At 44.2% G+C, this 25,334-nt stretch overlaps 2 non-coding genes across 2 annotated transcripts; one reads left to right on the top strand and one right to left on the bottom strand.

The window, feature by feature from the left end:
* Positions 1 to 8,793: 8,793 nt before the first annotated feature.
* On the bottom strand, positions 8,794 to 8,865 carry TRNAA-AGC (transfer RNA alanine (anticodon AGC)). Its single transcript has one exon. It is a non-coding gene; the product is annotated as a tRNA-Ala (tRNA).
* A 10,715-nt stretch (positions 8,866 to 19,580) lies between these two features.
* Positions 19,581 to 19,662, top strand: TRNAS-GCU (transfer RNA serine (anticodon GCU)). The gene has a single exon. It is a non-coding gene; the product is annotated as a tRNA-Ser (tRNA).
* Positions 19,663 to 25,334: the final 5,672 nt, after the last annotated feature.

Raw genomic sequence — 25,334 nt, 5'->3', positions numbered from 1 at the left:
TTGCACTGAGGTAGATTTAGTAAAAAAGTAACAAGTTTTATTTATACAGTTGTCTCGATTTTAAATTTCCTATCTCTGGTGATAAGAGGGGATCTTTCAAATGAGAGATTCGTTTCCTGCTTTCAGGAGCCAGAGGAGGGTGAGATGTCCTTGCACCTGCTGTTTCCCCGGAGTAGCTTCTGTTAAAAATAATTATTATGCCATAGAGTCCATTTTGGGACAGGCTGCCCTGAGCTCTACAGTACTTAAATAAATAAGCTATTGGGGGCGTTTAAAGTTAGGTGTACTAAATTACTGGGGAAGTTCAAATATTGCCAAATTCCTCCACTTAATAAAAATTATAAAGCTACTAAGGGCGCCTGGGTGGCTCAGTTGGTTGCGCAACTGCCTTCCGTTCGGGTCATGATCCTGGAGTCCCTGGATCGAGTCACTGGATCGAGTCCCACATCGGGCTCCCTGCTCGGCGGGGAGTCTGCTTCTCCCTCTGACCCTCTTCCCTCTCGTGCTCTCTCTATCTCATTCTCTCTCTCTCTCTCAAATAAATGGATAAAATCTTTAAAAAATTATAAAGCTACTATATCAAAATCATGAAAATGCTTTAGAGCATGGAATACTACTCAGCCATCAAAAAAATGAAACCTGGCCATTTGCAACAATGTGGATGGAACTAGAGGGCATTATGCTAAGCGAATAAATCAGTCGGAGAAAGACAATTATCATACGATCTCACTCATATGGAATTTAAGAAACTGAAGATCATGGGGAAGGGAAGGAAAAATTAGAGGAAATCAGAGAGGGAGACAAACCATAAGACATTCTTCTTTTTTTTAATGACACAGAATTTTTTTTTTAAGATTTTGTTTATTTATTTGACAGAGAGAGAGGGCAAGAGCGCAAGCAGGAGGAGTGACAGGCAGAGGGAGAGAGAGAAGCTGACTCCCTGCTGAAAAGAGAGCCAGGACCCTGGGATCATGACCTGAGCAGAAGGCCGCTGTTTAACTGACTAAGCCCCCCAGGCGCCCCCCCATAGGATACTCTTAACTCTAGGAAACAAGCTGCGGGAGGCTGGAGGGGAGAGGGGTGGGGGCATGCGGTAACTGGGTGATGTGATGAGCACTGGGTGTTACATGAGACTGATGAATCACTGAATTCCACCTCTGAAACTAATACACTATATGTTAATTAATTGAATTTAGATAAAAAATGTAAAAAATAGAATCATAAAAAAATACTTTAGAACATCTTTAAATCTCATTACAAACAAAATGATTATAAAACCTTCCTGTAAAACAAGTCTCTGAATGGGGTTTACATGGAGGCAGATATCAGTTGACTGGAGGTGATGGCTCGAGACCAGAAATAGAATTCTCTGCAGTGCCACTGAAGATGAGCCTACCCTCTTTTCTTGCCTATTTGGATCATCCTCTCTTAACAGTTAGACTCTGAGCTTTATATCAGGAACTGTCTGAGCAACTTACTTTAAAATACCTTTTCTTTTTATGCTGGTCTTTTACCAAGATGCTACTTTTTTTTTGACTGTCATACATAACAACCTATTGTAAGCCAAATTTTCAGCTGCTTACTGAATAAGACACAGTCTTGAACAAGGAGCTATGCAAATCTGTTTAAAACTTGTTTTTCTTTGACCAAAGATTGGAGAGAGAACAGACGTAGTTGAGGGGATCTAATAGGTGCACCAAGGGATAAGGGGCGGCAAAACTAGCTGCTCATCTGTCTGTTCGTTCATGGCCTATTTCCTTCCCCTTGTCAAGTCCCTGCTAGTTTTCACTTTCAAGCTTCCTTCCCACTTCCAGGCACAGTTTATCTCTAAGAAGCTATAGAAAGATGCCATTTTGTTGGCATTTTTTGTCAACGATCAGAAGATTCAGGAATACCTATCAGGGGGATGTGGTTAGTCTTGGAGTGAAGGCATCCTTTTTGAGGACCCAAATTGGACAGGACCCCCCCAGCAGTTCCTTTTTCCATTGGCCCCTTCGAAGGTCAAGGCATGACCTGAATTCTGTAAACAAAACAAGGCTTTAGGCTTTGTCCCCTTGGCAACTCTGAAATAGAAGTACAGGCAGTTAAATACAGACTTACATGCCTGCATATTTATTGATTATCGATGTATCATTCCATGCATTAGCTGGTCAGCAGGCTAGATGTGGATACCGACCCAGTAGGCTTCTGATCCCTGCAAGGGCCTCTGTGTATTTAATTTATCCTTTCGCATGAGTCTTCAGCGTCTGTTTACTCTAGGTCCTGTCTGCCATCACATGATGAAAGTTTTCTCCCTTTTGGCTGAGGAAAAAAAATCTGCTTTCAATTACTCTCCCATAATTTTCTTTTCGATAGACTACAGCTGCTCTGGTGTAACAGCTGTTGACCTGAGAGGAGTATCACTGAACGAGCTGAAGACTGATGCCACACGGGCCATCTACGCTCATGGCTGTTCTTGTGTTCTGTGACATATAACAGTGAACATTTACACGTAACTTAAACGCCTTTCTTCATCCAGTCTGAAGAAGAAGTGTAGATGCTGAAGGGAAGCCACACTGCCTCCCATGCTAGGACCTTGGATGTGGATGCACCAGCTGTGCTGGGAGGGCAGAATAATGCATGGGTGCAAACCCCACTCGGTCATTTATCTTGCAGTAACACTTTGATCTCTGCTGCAGGGGGGCCTTCATTCTAATTTCCCTTCTTCCCAGTTTCCTTTGAAGCCAACTGCTTGTAAATAATATGTACCACAGGGCATACATCAGCTCTGGTAGGATGGATTCCCAGTGGAGGGTAGAGCAGGGCTTCCTCAATCACAAGAACCCGTTCTGAAGGGAAAAGGTGTCTCAAGCAAGAGGGGGCTGGATGCATAAACTTGCTCTTCCTATTTGCTCCACTCCGGTTGCCCTTCCAGCAGGCAAAGAAGTTATTATTATGTTTTTATGGCTGATATTTTGGTTCTGTTCTTTCATAATAATTACCAACATGACCCAGTTTTAATGACAGCAATCCAAGACCTCTTTCTTCCCTATTAAGTACACAGTGAATTAGCTGCCCCATCATCACGATAATTTCATTACCATCGCATGTGTCAGCACACGAGACTCAGGCACAGCAGGCACCTGGGTGGCTCAGTGGTTGAGTGTCTGCCTTTGGCTGGATTCGTGATCCCAGGGTCCTGGGACGGAGCCCTGCATCGGGCTCCCTGCCTTGAGGGGAATCTGCTTCTCTCTCTGCCTCTGTTCCCCCTGCTTGTGCTTGCTCTCTCTCTTTCTGTCAAATAAGTAGAAAAATAGAATCTTAAAAAAAAAAAAGACTCAAGTACAGTCGGGGAGGTTGAAAGATGTGATAGATAAATTATAATACATCAAAACTAAACATTTAGTTTAAGTGTATTCTTTAGTTATAAAGAAACTAAAGATTGTTAAAGACTCAGGATACCTTAGCAAAAATGAACACATCGATGACTGTGATGATTGGCTTTTCTGACAACTTCACTGGGCCATCAGCGCCCAGATGTCCGATTAAACATCTCTGGGTGTGCCTGTGGCTGCTTCCAGGAGAGATTCCCGTTGGAATTGGTACACTGAGTAAAGCAGATAGCCCTCCCTGATATGGCTGGGCATAATCCAATCTGTTGAAGGCCAGACTCGAACAAAGAGGCAGAAGGTTGGGTTCACCTCCTCTCTGCCTGACTGTGGGAGCTGGGACATTGAGCTCCTGCCTTCAGGGCTCCTGGTCTCAGGCGATCAGCCTGGAGCCAGAACCTCTATCATCCCCCTTCATCCGTCAGGCCATCAAACTACACCACATATATATGAGCACCACCTAACCTAATACAACAACGGAGTGGGAGAAGTTACTTGCAATAATTAAAATTTCATTAAAAAATGAAATAATTTCTAGAATATTCAAAGGACAACCACAAATCAATAATAAACCTGTCAGCTCTTGACATTACTCAGATTTAACGCCTACATTGAGGTATATTTGATGGACAAAGAGCTACACATACTCCATGTGTGTAGTGTGATGAGTTTGGACATAAGCAAATACCCATCGTACCATCACCACACACAAGGTTGCAACATATGCACTACCTCCCAACGTTTCTTTGTGTCCTTTTGTTTTCTGAGTGTGTGTGAGAGAGAGACCTACCCTCTTAAACTCTGACGTGCAGGATACCTTCTTGCTAACTGTGGGCGGACTTCTGTCATATTCATCGAGCACAGCTGAAACCTTACACTCACCGAGCAGTAGCGCGCTCTCTCCTCCCCTCCACAGGTCCTGGAAGTCCCGACCACGTTCTCTGCTTCCGTGAGTTTGACTGTTGCACACAGCTGCCTCATGCAGGAATTGTCCTTCAGGATGGCTTATTTCCTTTAGCAGTGTCTTCCAGGTCCATCCCTGTTGTCACAAATGGCAGGATTTCCTTTTTTTTTTTTTTTTTTAAGGGTGAACAATATTTTTGTGTATGCGCCAGAGTTTCTTTATCCATTCATCTGTCAGTGGATGCTTTGGTGGTTTCCGTATCTTGACTATCAGATGTCTTTTCAAAATCCTGTTTTCAGTTCTTTGGAATATGTATCCAAAAGCGGGATTGCTGGATCATTTTGGAGTTTTGTTTTTCCTTTCTCTGAGGAGCATCCCTACTGTTTTCCATTACATTCTCACAGACAGTACACAAGGGTTCTAATTTCTCCACATTCTCACCAACGTTTCTTATCTTTTTAAAAATAATAGCCATCCTAACAGGTGCGACATGGTATCTCATTGTAGTTTTGATTTACATTGTACATATATCACCACATTGTACATTTTTAAAGAATTATTTATTTATTTGAGAGAGGGGTGGGGGAAGGGCAGAGGGAGAGGGAGAGAATCTCAAGCAGACTCCCCACAGAGAATGGAGCCTGATCTTACAAACCCGAGATCATGACCTGAGTCAAAGTCAAGAGTTGGCTCCACAACTGACTGAGCCACCTATACCCCCATTTTAAATGTATTACAATTTTATTTGTAAATTATGCCTAATTAAAAAACTACACTGCAATGATTTTCAAGAAACAGAAGCCATTCTTTGAGAAAAATGAAAATTAAATTTAAAATATATTTAAATATATAATATAAATAACATAAATATTAAATGCAAACATTTTTAACTTTCTGTTTTGGACATTTAAAAAATTTTTTTTAATTAACATATAATGTGTTATTTGTTTCAGAGGTACAGGTCTGTGATTCATCAGTCTTACACAATTCACAGTGCTCACCATAGCACATACCCTCCCCAATGTCCATCACCCAGCCACCCCATCCCTCCCATCCCCCCACCACTCCAGCAACCCTCAGTTTGTTTCCTGAGATTAAGAGTCTCTTACGGTTTGTCTCCCTCTCTGGTTTCGTCTTGTTTCATTTTTCCCTCCCTTCCCCTATGGTCCTCTGTCTTGTTTCTTGAATTCCACATATCAGTGAGATCATCTAATAATTGCCTTGTTCTGATTGACTTATTTCACTTAGCATAATACCCTCTAGTTCCATCCACGTGGTTTGCAAATCATTTTTTATGGCTGAGTAATATTCCAGTGTGTGTGTGTGTGTGTGTGTGTGTGTGTGTGTGTGTATGTGTGTGTGTGTACCACATCTTCTTTATCCATTCATCTGTCGATGGACATCTGGACTTTTTCCACAGTTTGGCTATTGTGGACATTGCTGCTATAAACATTGGGGTGCACGTACCCCTTCGGGTCCCTACACTTGTATCTTTGGGGTAAATACCCAGTAGTGCAATTGCTGGATCATATGGTAGCTCTATTTTCAACTGTGTGTGAGGAACCTCCATACTGTTTTCCAGAGTGGTTGCAACAGCTTCCATTCCCACCAACAGTGTAGGAGGGTTCCCCTTTCTCCGCATCCCCGCCAACATCTGTCGTTTCCTGACTTGTTAATTTTAGCCATTCTGACTGGTGTGAGGTGGTATCTCATTGTGGTTTTGATTTGTATTTCCCTGAGGATGAGTGATGTTGAGCACTTTTTCATGTGTCTGTTGGCCATTTGGATGTCTTCTTTGGAGAAGTGTCTGTTCATGTCTTCTGCCCATTTCTTTGAGAAAAATGAAAATTAAATTAAAAATACATTTAAATTTATAATGTAAATAACATAAATATTAAATGTAATCTTTTTTTTTATTTTTAACTTTCTGTTTTGGACATTTTATTTTATTTTTAAGATTTTTTTTTATATATATATAATCTCTACCCCCAATATGGGGGCTTGAACTCACAATCCCAAGACCAAGAGTCATACAACTGAGCCAGTCAGGCACCTCTGTTTCAGACATTTAAAAATAGAGCTTATACTATAATGAATGCAGCTGCATTCAGTCACACAGTTTCAGCATTTAACCATCACTTTGTCGTTCTTGTTCAATTTTTACCATCTTTCACTTTTTATTTTTGCTTCCCCCTGGAAAACAAATCAAATTCCAAACACTATATTAATGTCAACCATAAATATTTTCACATGGATAACTTTTAAAAACATTACCATAATAGTATCACAACCAGCAGAATTAAAGAAACTTCTTAATATAATCTGATGCTCAGTTCATGTTCAGTTGTTTCATTTTCCATTTATTTTGTTTGAATCCAGATCCAAACATGTTGCATTTAATCTCCTTGTATGTCATTTCATCTGTATCAGTTCTACCTCCTTTTCCCCCCTGATGGTCAGTTTACCCAGGAGAATTTTTCACACCCTGTATCTGGCTGATTGCATGTGTTATTAAACAGATTCTTGTATTCCCAATACTTACTGTCAATAGATGGCTCCATTGGTTTGACTGGATAAAGCATTAATTTTTTAACTCAGGTGTTTCATTGGTGGGGTTGGGTATGTTCTATTTCACTGCATCCGGACGCACATGATGTGTAGTTCTCTTACTTACGGTGTCATGGAATTAATCGTTGGTTTTAGGTGATGTCAACCTATTCCGTCCATTCCAGAGTTCCCCATCCAATTTCTCCTCATGGTTGTAGCCACCATTGATGATTGTGACCTGGATGCATTATATCTGTTGTAAAATGTTGACTCTAATTTTAATTATTCCTCCTGCATTTATCAGCTGTGACTCTTCTTTGGAGAAAATCTTTGTCTTATCAACTATATGTTTATCTTAAAAACAGTCCAGGGGCGCCTGGGTGGCTCAGTCAGTTAGGCACTTGCCTTCAGCTGGGGTTGTGAGCCTGGAGTTCCAGGATCGAGCACCCTGTCTGGCTCCCTGTTGGGGCAGGGAGTCTGCCTCTCCTTCTCCCTCTGCCCCTCCCCCTCTCATGCTGTCCCTCTCTCTCAAATAAATCCATAAAATCTTTTTTAAAAATCCCATATTATTCATATAGGATAAACACTTGATTTGTTTCCTTCATTGGTCAGCTTTCAAAATAATGAGTTGCTATCCAAAAACCTCCAAAGGTTGGACTACTGCGTATGAGTCTGTGTTGGTTTTACAACTAGATCCTCTAAATTCTCTATTTGTAGTAGCTTTTCCACTTTGAGAGATGATTTCCAGATGTATAATCCTACCAAGATATATGGAGATAGCTTTATCACTTACTATCCAATACTTAATCCTCTATTTTTTCATGTCTGAATGCCTTGATTAATACCTCCATCACAGAGGCACCTACCTGGGTGGCTCATTCGGTTAAGGTTCAGACTCTTGATTTTGGCTTTGATCATGATCTCAGGGTCTTGATCTCAGGGTCCTGAGATTGAGCCAGGCATGGAGCCTGGGGCACCAATATCTGGGGCACACCCATCTGGCACAGCTCTGGGTGTGGAGCCTGCTTAAAACTCTCCCTCCCCCTCTCCCTCTGCCCCTTTCCCCACCTCTCTCCCCCCCCAAAAAAAAGAAAGAAAGAAAGAAAAAGAAATACTTCCATCACAGCATTAAATAGTAATGAAGATAATAGACATCCTTGTCTTGTCATAAAGAATTTTAAATCCGTTTGACACAAAATACCTTAAAGAGACTTAAATAGGTGGTAGAGATCGCAAAAGTCTCCTAACAATATATATTACACAGAATTATCTTCCAGAATAAGAAATAATCCCTAGAAATTAATAAATTTAAAGTGATGGCTCTCTCTCATAGTATATATTCAAGTAATATTGCAGACTGGCAAATCAGCTTTGATTTTTGAATTGGCTAGGATATGCAGGTGTTACTTGTGGGCTGCTTGTTGGTTTGGGGGCAGTGGAAATTGCCCTCTAGTGATTTCTAAAATGAGCCTGACATGTCATTTATTTTGACTGAAGAGATATTTATTGAAGAGGCAGAGACTCTGGGTCCCTTCAGCCGACAATCTTCATTCAGTCTCGATCATGCAGTCTGGGCTCGGAAGGCGCCGCATACGGTGACAGCACTTCATTGTCCCTCGTGTGCGTAAAATCCCACAGTTATGACTGGGGCTCGCTCGGTCCATGTCTGGTGACTCAAAAGGGTAAAGTAGTTCGCAAGTTCAGAAGGAAAAAAAATCAATGCGATCTTCTTCTGCTGTTCCACCTCCAGGGTGTTCTTTGCCCGAGAGCTTTTCAAATTCAGAAGGTCAACGAGGCCGAGGGTCTGGTGTTTTCTGTTGCACAGGGTCCAGGACCGCTGTGGTGGTGGCAGCGTTCTCGGCACAGACATTGGGTGTCACTACAGGTGGAAAACGGAAGGAGAGAAGGCGGCAGGTCTGGCGGGAGAAGCGAGGGGTGGGTGTGACGGTCACAAGCGCATCCTCTCAAAACTGGTGGAGGTGCCGGGGATTGAACCCGGGACCTCGTACATGCTAAGCACGCGCTCTACCACTGAGCTACACCCCCGACTGCGCCTCCGGTACTTTGGATTCCTTTCGTGATTTATAATCATTATTTCTTCGCCTCTGAAAGATCTGGTAAATTGCAGAGAAAATGTGAACGCAGACTTCCTCATGTGCGAAACAGGCTGCGCACTGGCTTCGAAAAAAGCAAAACAAAACGAAAAACCCAAAAAGCCACAGAATGAGATTTCAGAGGAAGGAGGCTGAAGAGACAGTGTGTGGCCTCGCGCTTTCCAGCCGCATTTCCTGCTTTCTGCGCGGAGAAGCCCCGGGAGGCCGCGGCAGGTGGCGGCGCAGCGGGGTGGAGCCGAGGGGGCCCGCGCCCCCCGCGCCTCTTGGGACCGAGACCCTCACGCCATCTCCGTTTCCGGGAGCCGAAAACGGCCACTGAACGCCCCGTGCTGGTGGCAGGGAACGTCCCCGCGGGCTCACGGTGTCCTGCACTGATCACAAGGACAAGCTGGGAACGCGAGCCCGGGTGACGGGTGTCCCTGTCCGCAACCCCTGGCGGCCCGCGCTGTGCGGGGCTCGTGGGGGGGTGGGTGGGACTGTTGCTTCGGTGTCAGGTGAGCAAGCCAGACAGCCCCGGCTCCTGCTTCCCCACGACCAGCCCGTGGGGACCTCGGCAGTCATGAAGAATCACTGGTTCCTTGGATGGTTTGTGGGGACATGGGGGGGGGCTTCTACTTTAAAGAGTTGGCCCGGTCCAGCCCAAGCTCCCAGCCGCCGATGTCTCTGGAGCATCCGGTGCAGTCTCTCTCTGCCTCTGAAACAATTTCAAACTTATTAGAAAATTGAAAAATAAAAAATAAAAACAGTACAAAAATGCCCGTATGCCTTTAACACAGATTTATCCATTGTGATATAATATATTATATTTTACTCCATTTGCTTGAACCTTTGCTTCCCCTTTCTCTGATTCGAGAGTAAGCTGCAGTCCGTCCTGTTCAGTTATCCTCATGTGCTTTGCTCCGTAACCAGGTGCTGTGAGGAACGGCGGGGAATTTAACACTTGACACAGTGGCTGTGTTTCATCTACAGTCGGCATGCTAATTTGACCAACTGACCCGATTTCCCTCTGGTACAGCGTCTAGTCTGAGGTCAGGCATTGCATTTAGTAGGCCTCTTGTAGTTTTCTTTAATCTGGAACATTTCCACAACTTTTTTTTTTTTTTAATAGAACGTTTTGGGTCTGACTAGTTTTCTCATGATTAGTTTCAGGTCGTGCATTTCCAGCTGAATACTTTGTAGCTGGTGTTGTGTAATGATCATATCTGGAGACTGCCTCGCATGGATGAGTGACAGCACCGTGCCCAAATACTCTGGTGTTTAGTGGGAGAACTCACTCGTTCATAGTATTTAGAAGGAAGAGAGCAGAGACCAGAAAAGAAGAGGGATAAGGACCAGATTTAAAGGCTTATAATTAGACGCCATGCCTGCTTACAGAAAGCATCTTTGTAAAGTTTTCCCTGAAGATTTGAGGGAGAATTGCGCTGGGAGATACACCCAGGGTCCAAAAATACACATGCTGTGGTCAACGAGATCACACAGCCCTCAAATGCATGCAGGTCTCAGTCCCTGGAGCCTGTGAGTGTTGGCTCGGACAGCAAGAGAATGCAGACGTGATGGAGGTAGGGGTTCTGCGCTGGGAAAGTCATCCTGGGTTCTCTGGATGGGCCCTGAATGTAATCACCCCTGTCCTTCCATGAGGGGAAAGCAAAGAAGAAGACAGTGTGTATACTGAAGGTGGACGCTGCCCTGCGGCTTTGAATGCACAGTAAGCAACCGCGGGCTCAGAAATGAAAACAGTGCAGCTCTAAAAACTGGAAAATTAAACAAAACAGATTCTTCCCTGCAGCCTCTGGAAGGAGTGCAGCCCCACCAACACCTCTAAAAGTGTAAGAGAATAAGTGTGTATTGCTGTATGCCACCCAGAGTTTGTGGTAATTTGTTACAGCGGCCATGTGATACTTGATTGCACTAGGTTTTTTTTTTCTTTAAATTTTTATTGTTCTGTTAATCACCATATGTTACATCATTAGTTTTTGACGTAGTGTTCCATGATTCATTTTTTGTGCATAACAACCCAGTGCTCCATGCAGAACGTGCCCTCTTTAATACCCATCACCAGGCTAACCCATCCCACCACCCCCTCCCCTCTAGAACCCTCAGTTTGTTTTTCAGAGTCCATCGTCTCTCATGGTTCGTCTCCCCCTCCGATTTACCCCCCTTCATTCTTCCCCTCCTGCTATCTTCTTTTTTTTCTTAACATATATTGCATTATTTGTTTCAGAGGTACAGATCTGTGATTCAACAGTCTTGCACAATTCACAGCGCTCACCATAGCACATACCCTCCCCAATGTCTATCACCCAGCCACCCCCTCCCTCCCACCCCCCACCACGCCAGCAACCCTCAGTTTGTTCCTGAGATTAAGAATTCCTCATATCAGTGAGGTCATATGACACATGTCTTTCTCTGATTGACTTATTTCACTCAGCATAACACCCTCCAGTTCCATCCACGTCGTTGCAAATGGCAAGATCTCATTCCTTTTGATGGCTGCATAATATTCCATTGTGTATATATACCACTTCTTCTTTATCCATTCATCTCTCGAGGGACATCTTGGCTCTTTCCACAGTTTGGCTATTGTGGACATTGCTGCTATAAACATTGGGGTGCACGTACCCCTTCGGATCCCTACATTTGTATCTCTGGGGTAAATACCCAGTAGTGCAATTGCTGGATCGTATGGTAGCTCTATTTTCAACTTTTTGAAGAACCTCCATACTGTTTTCCAGAGTGGTTGCACCAGTTTGCATTCCCATGCACTAGGTTTTGCAAGTCGGCATTGGAGGACAGCTGTGGTGATTTCCCTCCTGCCAGAAGCACATAGAAGTTTCCATTTCCCAGCATCTTTAACAACACCTGCTGTTCTTCACCTTTATGGTCTGCGCCATTCCTATGTAGGCAGGATTTTGTGTTACTCTTCCTGATTTGCATTTCTCTGATTTCTAGTGAGGTTCAACATCTCTTAATATTATAAGTCATTTAGGCATTACTTTTCTGATTCATTTCCTTGTCCCATTTTTCTTTTGTGTTGCCTCTTTTTCTGATGGTATTTTATTTTTTTAATAAGATTTTTTTTTTAAAAGCAATCTCTACAGCCAACGTGGGGCTTGAACTTACCACCCTGAGATCAAGAGTCGGGTGCTCTAGCAACTGAGACAGCCAGGTGGTATTTTTTATTTTTAAATTTTTGTTTTTTAATTGCTCTTTTGCAAGGGGTCTTTTATATAGTATATATTAATTTCTTGTCAGTCTTAGTTGCAAAAAATCTCCTTCCAGTCTATTTTATTTTCACGAATTTCATCTGTGGCGTTCTTTATTGATTGAAAACCATCGCTTCTCATGACAGGGCTGTCCATTTTCAATGATTTGGTTGTGCCTTTTGGTTCCTGTTTTTTTTTTTTTTCTTTTTAATCTTCGCCAATTATGACTGATTAGAAAGTCCTACTTCCCAACCATTAGTCCTTGAATAGTACATCCATTGTGACATTTCCAGTCTCACAAAGAGTTGGAGAATTCTCTAAGGGGTCACTGAAAACAAATAAATGTTATCTGGCTCTACAGTAATTCGGGAGCACCTGGAGCCCAGGTCAGGGCAATTAGTGACCCAAGCTTTAGATGTGGGAGCCCTGCTCGGAGTGCCTGGGAGTCAGAGCCGCTGGGAACAAGCAGCATAGGAAACACACCTGGGTCAGTCCAGGAGCAGGTTATCCTGAAGCCAGGAGCTGACGGAACTGTAGGGATGAGTGATTTCATGTCATAAGACTGGGGATGTGGAAGAGCAGAGCCTGACGCTTGTTATGGGCTGAAACCTGTAGTGGGACACAGATGGCTCAGGGTCAGCTTTGTCCCCAGTTCTGGGAAGAAGTAGAAACATACCCTCTTTGACAGAAAACTTCCCCAAATTAGGTCTGCAGGACTCATTCATATTAAGATCACACAACCAGGGGGCACCTGGGTGGCTCAGTTGTTAAGCGTCTGCCTTTGGCTCAGGTCCTGATCCCAGGGTCTCCGGATTGAGCCCTGCATCGGGCTCCCTGCTCCGCGGATGCTTGCTTCTCCCTCTCCCACTCCCCCTGCTTGTGTTCCCTCTCTCGCTGTGTCTCTCTCTGTCAAATAAATAAATAAAATCTTAAAAAAAAAAAGATCACACAACCAGCTCAACAGTAAGGATGACTACACACACAAGAAGATAAACCACGATGCCTATGGTTCAGCAGATACAAAATGTGACATATATAGATAGACCTAAGGAACTGCAGATGTTGAAATTTTAAGATACAAGATAAAGAATAGCTATGTAGGATATGTATCAATAAATTAAGGATACAGAGTATGCAAGAAGAATGAATAGAATGATACAACATTTAGAACTCAAGAAATAAAGATACAATAGTTGAAATTAAAAATTCTGAATAGGTAAGACTAAACAGCATATTAGCTACAGCCGAAGAAAGAATTACTGCATTGAGAGATAAAGCCAAAACGCTGATCCAGAATACAGCAAAAATAGTTAAGAACATGGAACATTCAAAGCAAGCTGTGACAGATGAACCTGACCACAGGTCATTTGCACCTCTTCCCATCAGGGGGTGGAGTCTAATTTATTCCTCTAAACCTAGAATCTGAGCTGCTCTGACCAGTGGAGTACAATGAAGTGATGATGTGCCACTTCCAAGCCTGGTCTCCAGAAACCTTGTCGTGCCCCCGTCACTTTCCTGGAATACTACTATCATTGTGAAAGAAGGCTGGATCATCCTGCTAGAAAGATCACACTGAAGAAACCTGATCAACTCCCAGAAATAGACCCTGCCTACCATCAGATACGTTATTGAGGCCATCCAAGAACAGTCTCCAGCTGACCTGCCAGTTGGCCACAAAGAAATTAGTCCAGCTGACCCCACAGAGAGAAGGGATGATACAGCCCACTTGAGCCCTACCCATATTGCCACCCCATAGAACTGTGAGAAAATAAGTGGGGTGTTGTTTTAAGCCCCCGAGTTTTGGGGTAGTTTATAACACAGCCACAGAAGATGGATAAAATAACACAGTAGAGATGTAGGATCAAGTAATAAATTCTGAAGTATATATAATTAGAGCCAGGAATAAAAGAGAAAAATGTAGGCGGGGTAATATTTGAAAACAAAATAGCTGAGGATTTCCCAGAACTGGAGAGGAATTTTCATGCATAAAAGATTCAGAAAGCACAATGCATCATGAGCAAGGTAAAGTGAACAACTATATCTTCACACCTCCTATTGAAAGTATGTTACACCAAAGAGATCTGAAATCAGCCAGAGAAAGTGGGCAGATCTCCTGCAAAGGAGGAACAATTAAAATGTTAACAAGAACCTTAATTTCATGATACAATCCAGGAAAAGGGAAATCTATTTTAGAAGTATTGAAATAAAAATTGTCAGTCTAGAGTTGTGCACTCATCAAACTAACCTTTAAGAATGGGAGCTTTTTACCACCGTTTACAAATAAAGATTTATTTATTTAAGAGAGGGAGCGGGTGGGAGGGGCAGGGGGAGAGAGAGAACTCCAAGCAGACTCTATTCCGAGCAAACAGAGCTGGGGTGGGGCTCGATCTCACAACCCTGAAATCACACCCTGAGCTGAAATCAAGAGTTTGATGCTCAACCAACTGAGCCACCAGGTGCCCTGACCACAGTTACAAATAAAAACCAGGAGTTGACAACCAAGAGACCTGCATCAAACAAATTCTTTTAATTTGTATCATTAAAACATTCAAACTTGCATAAAGTTAGAGAGACTAGTATACTGAATGTCCACGTCCATCTCAGCCTGGTTCAGCAATGATTAACACACACTATTCTTATTTCATTCATCCCTCCCTGTTTTTTTCTGAAGTATTTCAAGCTATTTTCAAGCATCATGCAGTTTGATCTTTTAAATATTTCAGTATATACCTCTAATAGATAGACATTAAAAAAGTAATTTCAATAACTTTATCACATCTAAAAAATTTAACTCAAATTCTTTTTTTTCTAATGTTTCTTTTTTTACGGAGGGGCAGAGGGAGAGAGAATCTCGGGCAGACTCCACACCCAGCTCGAAGCCCAATGTGGGGCTCAATCTCACAACCCTGAGATCATGACATGAGCCAAATTCAAGAATCCAACACTTAACCAACTGAGCCACCCAGGCACCCCTAACTAAAATTCTTAATACTAATACTCAATCCAAGTTCAATTTTCTCAGTTTTGTAAAGATGCCTTTCTATAGTTGATTTGATTCATAATCCAAATAAGGTCCACACATTGCTTATGGTTGATAAAATCTCTTAAAATTCTCACCGTGTAACATTGCCTCTTTTATTTTTTTAATGCCATTCACTTGTTTATGTAACTGGGTGATCTGTCCTGTAGAATCTCTTATGTTCCAAGTTTGGTTGATTTTATCCTTGTGGTATCAATGTGTTTTCTTACTCTCCATATCTCTTATAAACTGGTCATTACACATGGAAGTTTTGTTGGATTCACATTCAGTTGTTCTCAGCTAGAATTCATTATAAGTTTCACTATGTAAGGGGTGCCTGGGTGGCTCAGTTGGCTAAACATCTGCCCTTGGCTTGGGTCATGATCCTGGGGTCCTGGGCTTAGGTCCTGCTCCCTGCTCAGTGGAGAGTCCGCTTCTCCCTCTCCCCCGTCCCTCCCCCTGCTCATGCTCACTCTCTCTCTCAAATAAAATCTTTTTTTTTTATTATTTTATTTGACAGAGAGAGCACGAGCAGAGGGAGAGAGAGGGAGAAGCAGGCTCCCCACTGAGCAAGGAGCCCGATGTGGGGCTTGATTCCAGGACCCTGGGATCATGACCTGAGCCGAAGGCAGCCGCTTAACTGACTGAGCCACCCAGGCGTCCCTCAAATAAAATCTTTAAAAAAAAAGTTTCACTATGTATTTCCTCTAGTATCATACCAGGTGACATATAACTTAGGTTTTTCCACTTCTAATTATGCTAAGATTGTTCACTGGGTTCGATATTATCAGCTGGTCCACCCCTTTGCCTTCCACCCAGTGGTTTCTTCAACCATTGATTATTACTTCCTACATTCATTATGTATTAACAGTTGTAAAATGATTTTTTTTAAAGATTATTTATTTATTTGACAGAGAGAGTTAGCGAGAGCAGGAACACAAGCAGGGGGAGTGGGAGAGGGAGAAGCAGGCTTCCCGCCGAGCAGGGAACCCAATGCGGAGCTTGATCCCAGGACCCTGGGATCATGACCTGAGCTGAAGGCAGCCGCTTAATGGCTGAACCACCCACGCGCCCCTAAAATGATGATTTTTTAAAGCATTTCTTTTGCATTTTTATTTATAAATATTCTACAAATGGTAACTTTTCTTAATCATTTATTGGATATCTTTACAAAGGCAAGGTAAATGACAGGTTAATTATTAAAATAATGTCTAAATGATGTACTTCTTGCAGATTTTTTTTAATTTTGTTTCAATTCAATTAACGTATTGTGTATTATTAGTTTCAGAGATAGAGTTCAGTGATTTATCAGTTGTATATAACATCCGGTACTCATTATCATTACATCACGTGTCTTCCTTAATGTCCATCACCCAGTTACCCCATCCGCCCCCCTCCAGCAACCCTCAGTTTGTTTCCTGTGATTAAGAGTCTCTTATGGTTTGCCTCCCTGTTTTTATCTTATTTTATTTTTCCTTCCCTTTCCCTATGATCCTCATTTTGTTTCTTAAATTCCACATATGAGTGAGATAATATGATAATTGTCTTTCTCTGATTGACTTATTTCACTTAGCATAATACCCTCCAGTTCCATCCACATGGATGTAATGATAAGTATTCATCTTTTCTGTTGGCTGAGTAATATTCCATTATATGTATATACCACATCTTCTTTATACATTCATCTGTCGATGGACATCTCAGCTCTTTCCATAGTTTGGCTATTGTGGACACTGCTGCTATAAACATCGGGGTGCATGTACCCCTTTGGGTCACCGCATCTGTATCTTTGGGGTAAATACCCAGTAGTACAATTGCTGGGTTGTAGGGTAGCTCTATTTTAACGTCTTGAGGAACCTCCATACTGTTTTCCAGAGTGGCTGCACCAGCTTGCATTCCCACCAACAGTGGAGGGTTCCCCTTTCTCCGCATCCCCGCCAACATCTGTCGTTTCCTGACTTGTTAACTTTAGCCATTCTGACTGGTGTGAGGTGGTATCTCATTGAGGTTTTGATTTGAATTTCCCTGATGCTGAGTGATGTTGAGCACTGTTTCATGTGTCTGTTGGCCATTTGGATTTCTTCTTTGGAAAAATGTCTGTTCATGTCTTCTGCCCATTTCCTGACTGGATCATTTGTTCTTTGGGTGTTGAATTTGATAAATTCTTTATAGATCTTGGATACCTGCCCTTTATCTGATATGTCATTTCTTGCAGGTATTTTTGATGTCAGTGCCCATCATGGTTTTCCAAAGCTGTAAAAGGCCCAGGGCAATATCCACTTTTTTTAGTCTTACAGCACATGAAAATAAATACAAAAGGAAGATTCTAAAAATTGGGATATATTTGAAATAATTATACTGAAAGATGAACTCCGTTAACACCAAATAAATATACAATAATTGTATGTATCATGTACTTTGGAGGTATCAAGAAAAGTCTGAATTTGAGCCTTCGTGCAATTGAGGCTGAGGCTAAATGGGCCTCACTGATATTATCTAAAACTATTTATTGATCTACCTTCATGTGTATTTAAAATAATAATAATAACAAGACTGTGCATACTACACTTGAACTTGCATCCCTCCCACCTCCACTTGATAGTTGGGTTTTAAGAAGGGAATAAGGATGTAAGTTTTTAAATTTTAATAGGACTTATAAGATTATTTTTTAATGTGTTTCTGCCAGTTTATATTCTCACCGCAGCATTTCAAAACATGCTTTCCAACATCTGGCCCAGATTTGTTATTATTAATTTTATAAATATGTGTCAATCTGATGGAAGGGAGAATTTATTACTATTTTAATTAGCATGCTTTAAATATACATGAAGTGGTTAATTTCATGTATATGAAATCATGGATATGAAATTTAAGGATGTTTATTGTCTGGTTGTTTCCTACTTCTGTGGATTGCCTGCATATATTACTGGTTCGTTTTTTTCTCTGCTGGTTCTCTTTTCTTAGGGATAATAATGCTAATGCAAAGCTTTGTCAACCAATGGTGATTCCAAGTGCCAGGCATTTTAAAGCACTTTGCATATTCATTCAATCCTTACAGCAGCCCTGCAGTGTTACTTATGAGTCCAACAAACTGAAATAATTGAAAACAGTCTCTCTGTGTACCTTGCTTTTTGATGTTTAGTAGTTCTTTTATTAAAATACAGATTTGTTTCATTCATTCACTCAAGAATAGCTATTGTCTGTGCCTACTACTCTCCGGATGTAATGTGATGAATAATGAACTATGATCCCTGCCCTCTGGGGAGCATCGGAGGGAAAACAGTAAAAAAAAAAAAAATAAATAAATAAAAAACCTTTGTTAATCTAACAGGGAAATTTCCGACTCAAAATTTGTATTGAGAAATAGTTCTGAAGTCACCGGTATAAATTGGGTTTCCTGGGAGCTATAAAGAGGGACACACAAGAAGTGAACCTAATTGATTTGAACAAAACGGGAGTCCTAACTCAAGGCTTAAGGAAAATCATAACAACCGATAATATGGTTGTTTGACTCACTAAATGAATAAATCCTTAGTGCTCTAATCTGTGGATTGTAGGTGAGTTTCCCATGATGGATGGTGTATGCTGGAGGTGAGTTTATGAAATTCAGTAAAGGAACACGACAGGGAGAGAAGAGGGTCTCCTGTGCCAAAGCTAAGAATAGAGGTAGAGGCTTCATGGGAAGGAAGAGAGCATCTTGGCAAGTAAGAATCTCATCTTCCCATTTCTCTCCAGAATCCTGCACGACATACAGAAAAGCATAGAAGCCTGGTGAGTAAAGGGGTTTCTTGAGGCTGGGTTTACCGGAGTTGTCGAGTTTCCCTTGGGAAGAAACACCACGGAGGTGGGGATGAGCGCTGGAGAGGGAGCCGGCGAGAGCGCTGGAGAGGGAGCCGGCGAGGTGGCCTCCCGAAGCCCCCGGGGAGCGGGATGGGGCCCCCGCCCGGGGCACGCTGCACCCCGGACCCCGGGTCTCCGACCCCCGCCGTCCCCGGTGCGGAGGCGGCCACGCGCAGTCAGCCTCGCTAGGATCCCGGTTCACTCCGGCGCCAGCGCGGGCTCGTCCGGGCGCTTGCGCTCAGCTTTTGCTGCAGCCGACTTGTCCCGTGCAGGTGCCAAGCCCCAGGAAGCGAACAGGAGAGACAGGCAGGCGCGGCGCGCCCGCTCACGCGTTTGGGGGCACATCCTAGGGGGTCCCAGCCCTTCCCGGAGCGGCGCGCGCGGCGGCGCGCAGGCGGGGCGGCCGACAGGTGCGCGCACAGCTCCCCTCAGCCCGCCGGGTGCCGTGAAGGGACCTGGAAACACCTGACCGGGGGTACGGTCGTGAGGATCGAGTCCGCACGAGGCCAGAGGAAACGCAGTCTCGGGGATCACGGCAGAACCGACCGCGGGGGTGAAGAGTCTGAGCGCGCCGGGGCTGCGCCCGACGAGGTGGCCGAGTGGTTAAGGCGATGGACTGCTAATCCATTGTGCTCTGCACGCGTGGGTTCGAATCCCACCCTCGTCGAGAGGTTTTCCTGCCCTCCGGGCGGGGTGGCTCGGGGAGAGCCGCCGGTATTCGTTCCCGGTTCGCCCCTCACCCGCGTGAGTGGTTGGCGGCGGCGGAGTTTCCCTGCAGAGCCAGTCCTCCCAGCCGCACAGCACCACGGCCATCTCAGCGGGTCGCTTGTCTTTACCTCCGAGCCTCTGGAGGGCGGGAGAGAGATTCACGCGCACCCAGGAGTCCCCAGGTCTTCTGAAGAAGCAGCTGGATACTTAACTGAAGGCTGGAAAAACATTGCCTAACTTAAATGATAAAGTCATCCACAGAGAGAGGTAAATAAATAAGTTGCTTGTACTGTGTTTTGCACGATATTTTCAGCCAGATTTTAACTGTACTGCAATTTCAACAGGTTTGCTAATTTAAAGTGTCCCCTCGCCCCCAACATGTAATTTTGAATGTGTTTATCTGTAAAACGTTAAACATGTTTTTAGAAATGAGTTTGCTGCGTCCTAGGATATATGCATTTGAAATATTTCGACATAGTGCCAAATTGCCCACCAAAGGAATTTTATTAGTCTACACTCCCAACCAATAATGAGTGAAGTCTTTGTCCCCTCACCTTCCCCAATATGGTATGTTGTCAACTTTCAGTTGTCTGTTCATTTAGTAGGTGAAAGTGATATTACAGTACAATTTAACTCCCATTTCACTTATTATGTCAGAATACCTCTCACATTTATAAAAAATATAGAATTGTTTTTGTTTTAATTCATCTGAATTTTTATTTATTTATTTATGTATTTGAGCTGAGAGCAATATTTGAAGTATGATCTCTGGGCTGCTTCAAGTCCTTGTTGTGAATGAAGAATTCTGGGCCTCACTCTTGATCTATTAAATTATGATCTCCGGGAGTGTGCTTTCAAATCTGTGATTTAATAAAGCATTCAGATGTTTTTTCTGTTGACCTTAAAGCCTTGTATCTGGCTTAGGTGTCCACATGTTACATCTAACCACCCAGAATTCTATTTCTGTAAATGTTCAGCCCAGGAAAGCTGCTCCTATCTTCCGTCTTTCCAGCCACATCTCTCCTATTTTGTTCAGATTTTAAAAGCTGTTTTCATATCCTCAGATGACTGGCCACCGTTAATTCATTCACTCTACTCTGGACACACCTTTACATAGCTGATTGCATCCTCAAATCCTGAGTTAGGTCTCTTCTCTGGAAAACACATTTTCCCAGGATGTGTCTGTAAGTTCTTTGAGGGAATTATCAAAGAAAAATTGCACCAGATGGAGTTAAACAGGCTTAAGGTAAGACTACTGCAATAGAAGACAGAGATTGAACTCAACTTGGAATACAACTGGGGCAGCTAGGTTCTTAACAGCCAGTGGGCAGGGACAGAGAGTCACTGGATGGAAAATTGCTAAAAAACAAAAAAACACACAAAAAAACTTGATTAAATATTTAGTGGAGTAGATGGAACTTGATTTGATATCAAGTGTAGGGGTTTCCCACCTAAACTGGTTTAGCAGGATTCCTGCACAGACTGGACTCCATAGGATTCTTTATTAACCTGGACTTGACAGCCGAGGGTGGAGCGAGCCTCTTTCAGAAGAAGGCTCAGAAGAGCCTCACTTGTTTGGTCAAGGAGGGAGTCCTTGTCAACACCCCTAGAGGTTCCCTCAGCTTCCTAAAGGCACAGGAGAGCCATGGAGACTGTGAGGTACCAGCTCAAGTATCCACATATGCCCTCCCAACCTCTCTCGTGTGTCTGGCCGGTTCTGCCTCCCTGTGGCACTTGCTCCGGGGCCTTCTCCCCAGGCCTGGGTCACTCTGGCGCAGACACCCCTCCACCCAGGCCTCTTCCATTACCTGAATTTAGAGGATTGGAATAAAGTCTGAATTCACGGACTTGAGCTAAGACAAGTGGGTCCGTGATGCTGGATATGATCACAATGATTACGTCATTAAATTCTCTTTCAATATTTAAGAAGTATTTCTTCCTTCTGTTCCTGTCACTCATAAAGTTCCAGGAGGGCAGTCGGAAGTCTGGGGTCTGTTTGTGCTATTGAGTTTGTTTTGGTGAGGATGTCGGTGCTGCATGGCTGAGAGACCACAGGCTGGCGGTGGTGCTGGTTCGGAGAAGGACTGCAGGTACAGACTTCCCAGACGGGGAAGGCCTTCGGGCCATTTCACAAGAGAGAAGACACTTTGGGGGAGGTCTCATCACACTAGCATCCACAAGGTGGAAAGAAGGCAGGGCCACACCTGCTGTGGCAGCAGCCTGAGCAGAGAGGTTATTTCCCTTTGCAGATAGCATTATCACAGACCACGTAAGTGGAGGTGCCATCAAGCACCCCCAGTGGGAACCAAAATGATGTTCTCATAAGCTTAGTAGCCTTCATTTGTTATATAATTTCTGTGTAACCAGGGGTAATTCTTCATAGGAGCTGATAAATATTTGTAGTCTAACGAATCACCGGAATTGGGGAGAGTAGGGCTTGACTTTGTTATGAGAACATTAAAATGTTGAAATAAAAAGGAATCTGAAAATAGGTCACTGGATTTAAAGGTTGCCCCTTATGACATAGAAGAGATTCACCTGTACAAAACAGATATCTGTCTTTTCCTTTTTTTTTTTTAATACCTATCTCTTCCTAATTTAGCTCTTGTCTTGTTCTTGTTGGAAGGAAATCTTTTCTTCCTGTGGCCTGTTTCTGTCTTCATTCTAAAGGTAAAATGAGTATACGGACTTTCTAGGTTTGATCCTTACTTCCAACTCTATCCTGTCTACACAGTGAGAATAATGTTCCTCGAGCACATTTTCTGTCCCTGAGTCTCAGCTAGGATGGTTCAGTTGTCATGTTTGTTGGTGCGAGGACACCCCACCCTGTGCTGCCTGTGTCAGACTGGGGTACCAGTGGGGGAGCGTCCTGCCACCTCCAGGCTGCCCTCCAGGAATGTGGGGTAGGTAGTGGGAATGAGGAGGAAGCAGAGAGGGTGGATGAGTGTTCCTAGTTGCGAGAGTGAGAAATTCCCTGGGTGTGGGGCTTGGCGTCTCTGCCTCTATGCAGGGCACAGACTGAGAGCTCCAGGGGACACCTTTGTACTTGGAGATGTTGAAGGTGATGGGTGCCCCAGGAAGGTGAACTTTTGAAAATGGAATTTAAGTCCCTGGTTCTTCTGTTTGATTCTAGTTGGGACAGACACCTATCCATAGTCGTGGTTAAGTATCTCCTCAGAGTAAATGCAGTAGCTCCAACCCAGAGGTCGGTCAGGCTTCCATGGGACCAAGCTGATAATGAAATCTGATGCTGTGTTGTTGCTGAAGAGGTGATGAGCAAAATATAAGTCAAGGCAGTTGGGCCACTCTCCACCCCGCTTCTGTTGCTATCCAGATTTTGTGAGGTCTGCAGCCTACACAACTTAGCCGGTCCTGTTTAAGAAAAAGAATAGACGTTATCAACACAAAATTAGATACAGCCATTCTAAGGTGTATATGATGTATCTGAGGATAAGATGCCGTAGAAAGAGGCAGCAGTCTTAATTTTTTTTTTCAAGGTATGGAAAAAAATTTATTTAGCTTTGTGAGGCTTTACTTTCACAATAATACACACCCTTGGCACTGTAAGACCCTATTAAAGTTTCATAAATTGTCTTAATAAGGTAATTATTTAGGTTGATTTTATGAGACTTTCAGATATTAAGTTTGAGAAAGTTAGTGGTTCTCAGGATTTGCACAGATGATGACAATCAAAAAAGTAAAGAATAAGACTTTCTTAACAACCCTAATAACACAGTAAGTTGCATTTTCTAATCAAACACCTATTCCTGGGTTATATTCATTTTGATGAAAGAAACAGCAGTCTTAACTAATTTCCATTATAATATACTTTGGCACTTTTACAAAACATGTTTCATACAGGGCTACCCCTTCCAGGGTCTTGCAAAGAGCGTGTGCAAGTGAGGGGTCATGATAAATACTTCTCTGAGAGGCTGTTTGGCAATATCTTTCAAAATAATCTCCCTCAACAATTTTTTCCTTAAGTACAAAAAATTAAAAATAAAAATACTTGTTTAAGAATGTTCATTGTAACAGTTTGCAGTATCAAATTTGACAATGTGCCCATCCACTTAACGGAAATAATAGCTGCTACTAAAAAGACTGGAATAGAGGTAGGTACCGACATGTTGGCTTGGCAGTTTGGGGAGAGGATTTACTTTAAAACAAACAAAACCCAGCAATTTCTCAATTGTAATATAGCATGATGTAATTTTTATCAGTCTTAATTTGTGAGTTTATATATTCATTTTTAAACAGATTTGAGGAATATACACGGAACTCGGTCTGAATTTTTCTGAGAAATGGAATTCGGGGATAAAGGAGTTTTTCATTTTTTTGCCATGTTCACCTTTGCGATACAATTTTTCTTTTGTTTACAGGTGCTATCACTTTTGATACTAAAAGTGACAATCTACCAAGAAATGAACAGCCTTCCGGAGAGGACTTAGAAGTCCTGTTTAGTCCATGTTGGCCGCGTCCTGTGCGCAGCGTGGCCGCGATCGGAGCCCTCAGAAGACCAAAGGGACAGAAGATGGACCCGTGACTGCACAGGGGAGCCGTCGGCGCGGGGAAAACCACCGAAGACAAACGCCGCGCGTTCACAGCGGGAGGGACCTGGGAGGCTCCTCTGAAGATGCACTGACGAGGGCACACAGCAAAAAATGTATATACCATTTCGCCGGATTTAGCGACTCACCCAAGACCATTTACAGAACCCAAGGGTGACAATTTTTAGTTTAGAGATTTCCAAAAGCAATGTCCTGATTCTTCAAAGCCTCTTGAATCGGAAATGCCAAAATGTGAATCATCAACAGGGACCGAAGTAGGAGGGAAGCGAGAGCCGGGAGAGGGAGCCGTGCAGCCGTCCAACGAGCTCCCCTCGCGGTGTATCACGCGCCGCGGCTGCGGGCCCGGCCGGCTGGGCGCGGAGGAGGCAGCGCCACCGGGGCGGGCACCGCGGGGCGGGCGGTGCTGCGGCTGCTCCCGGACCTGGCGCCGCGCGCTCGCCCGGCCTTCCTCCAGCCGCGCCGTTGCGCGCACCTGCCGACGCCGTGGCCGCGGAGCGCGCGGCCCGAGGGAGCGCGCGGCGGGCGGGACGTCCCGCGCTCTGGGAACGCGCGCGGAGCCGCCGCCGCCGGGGAAGCGCCGTGTCTGTGGGTCGCGCGGCTTGCGCACCCGTAAAACGGAGAGATGACGCTGGGTGTTCCAGTGCCTTCTCAAGCCTGGCTTGCGGCGACCGGGGAGGGAGGCGGGCTGCAGCCCGCAAATTCGCGGCCGTGGCGTGCGCCGCAGGGGTGCCCTGCACCCGCGTCCGCTGCCAAGAAAACCCGGAGCCGCCTGGAGCCGGTGGAACGCCCCGCGGACGGCGGCGGCGCCCGCTTTCCTCAGCGCTCGCTCCGGGGCGCAGCCGCCCGCGGCCACGACCACCGAGAGCTCGCACCGCCCGGAGTCCTAGAGCGGACCGGAAGTGCGCGCCCGGCCGGCGGGGACGTGCGGGCGGCGGCCGTCGCGTCGGAGACCCCGCCGGCCGGGAGGGTGGCCCTAGGCCCGCGGCGCAGCCGTCCGCGGCCACGACCACCGAGAGCTCGCACCGCCCGGAGTCCTAGAGCGGACCGGAAGTGCGCGCCCGGC

Source organism: Eumetopias jubatus, unplaced genomic scaffold (genome assembly GCF_037043125.1).
Source record: "Eumetopias jubatus isolate StellerSeaLion01/CBP00866 unplaced genomic scaffold, mEumJub1_p1.0 scaffold_6, whole genome shotgun sequence".
NCBI classification, from domain to species: Eukaryota; Metazoa; Chordata; class Mammalia; order Carnivora; family Otariidae; genus Eumetopias; species Eumetopias jubatus.
This window is presented reverse-complemented; position numbering and strand designations above follow the sequence as displayed.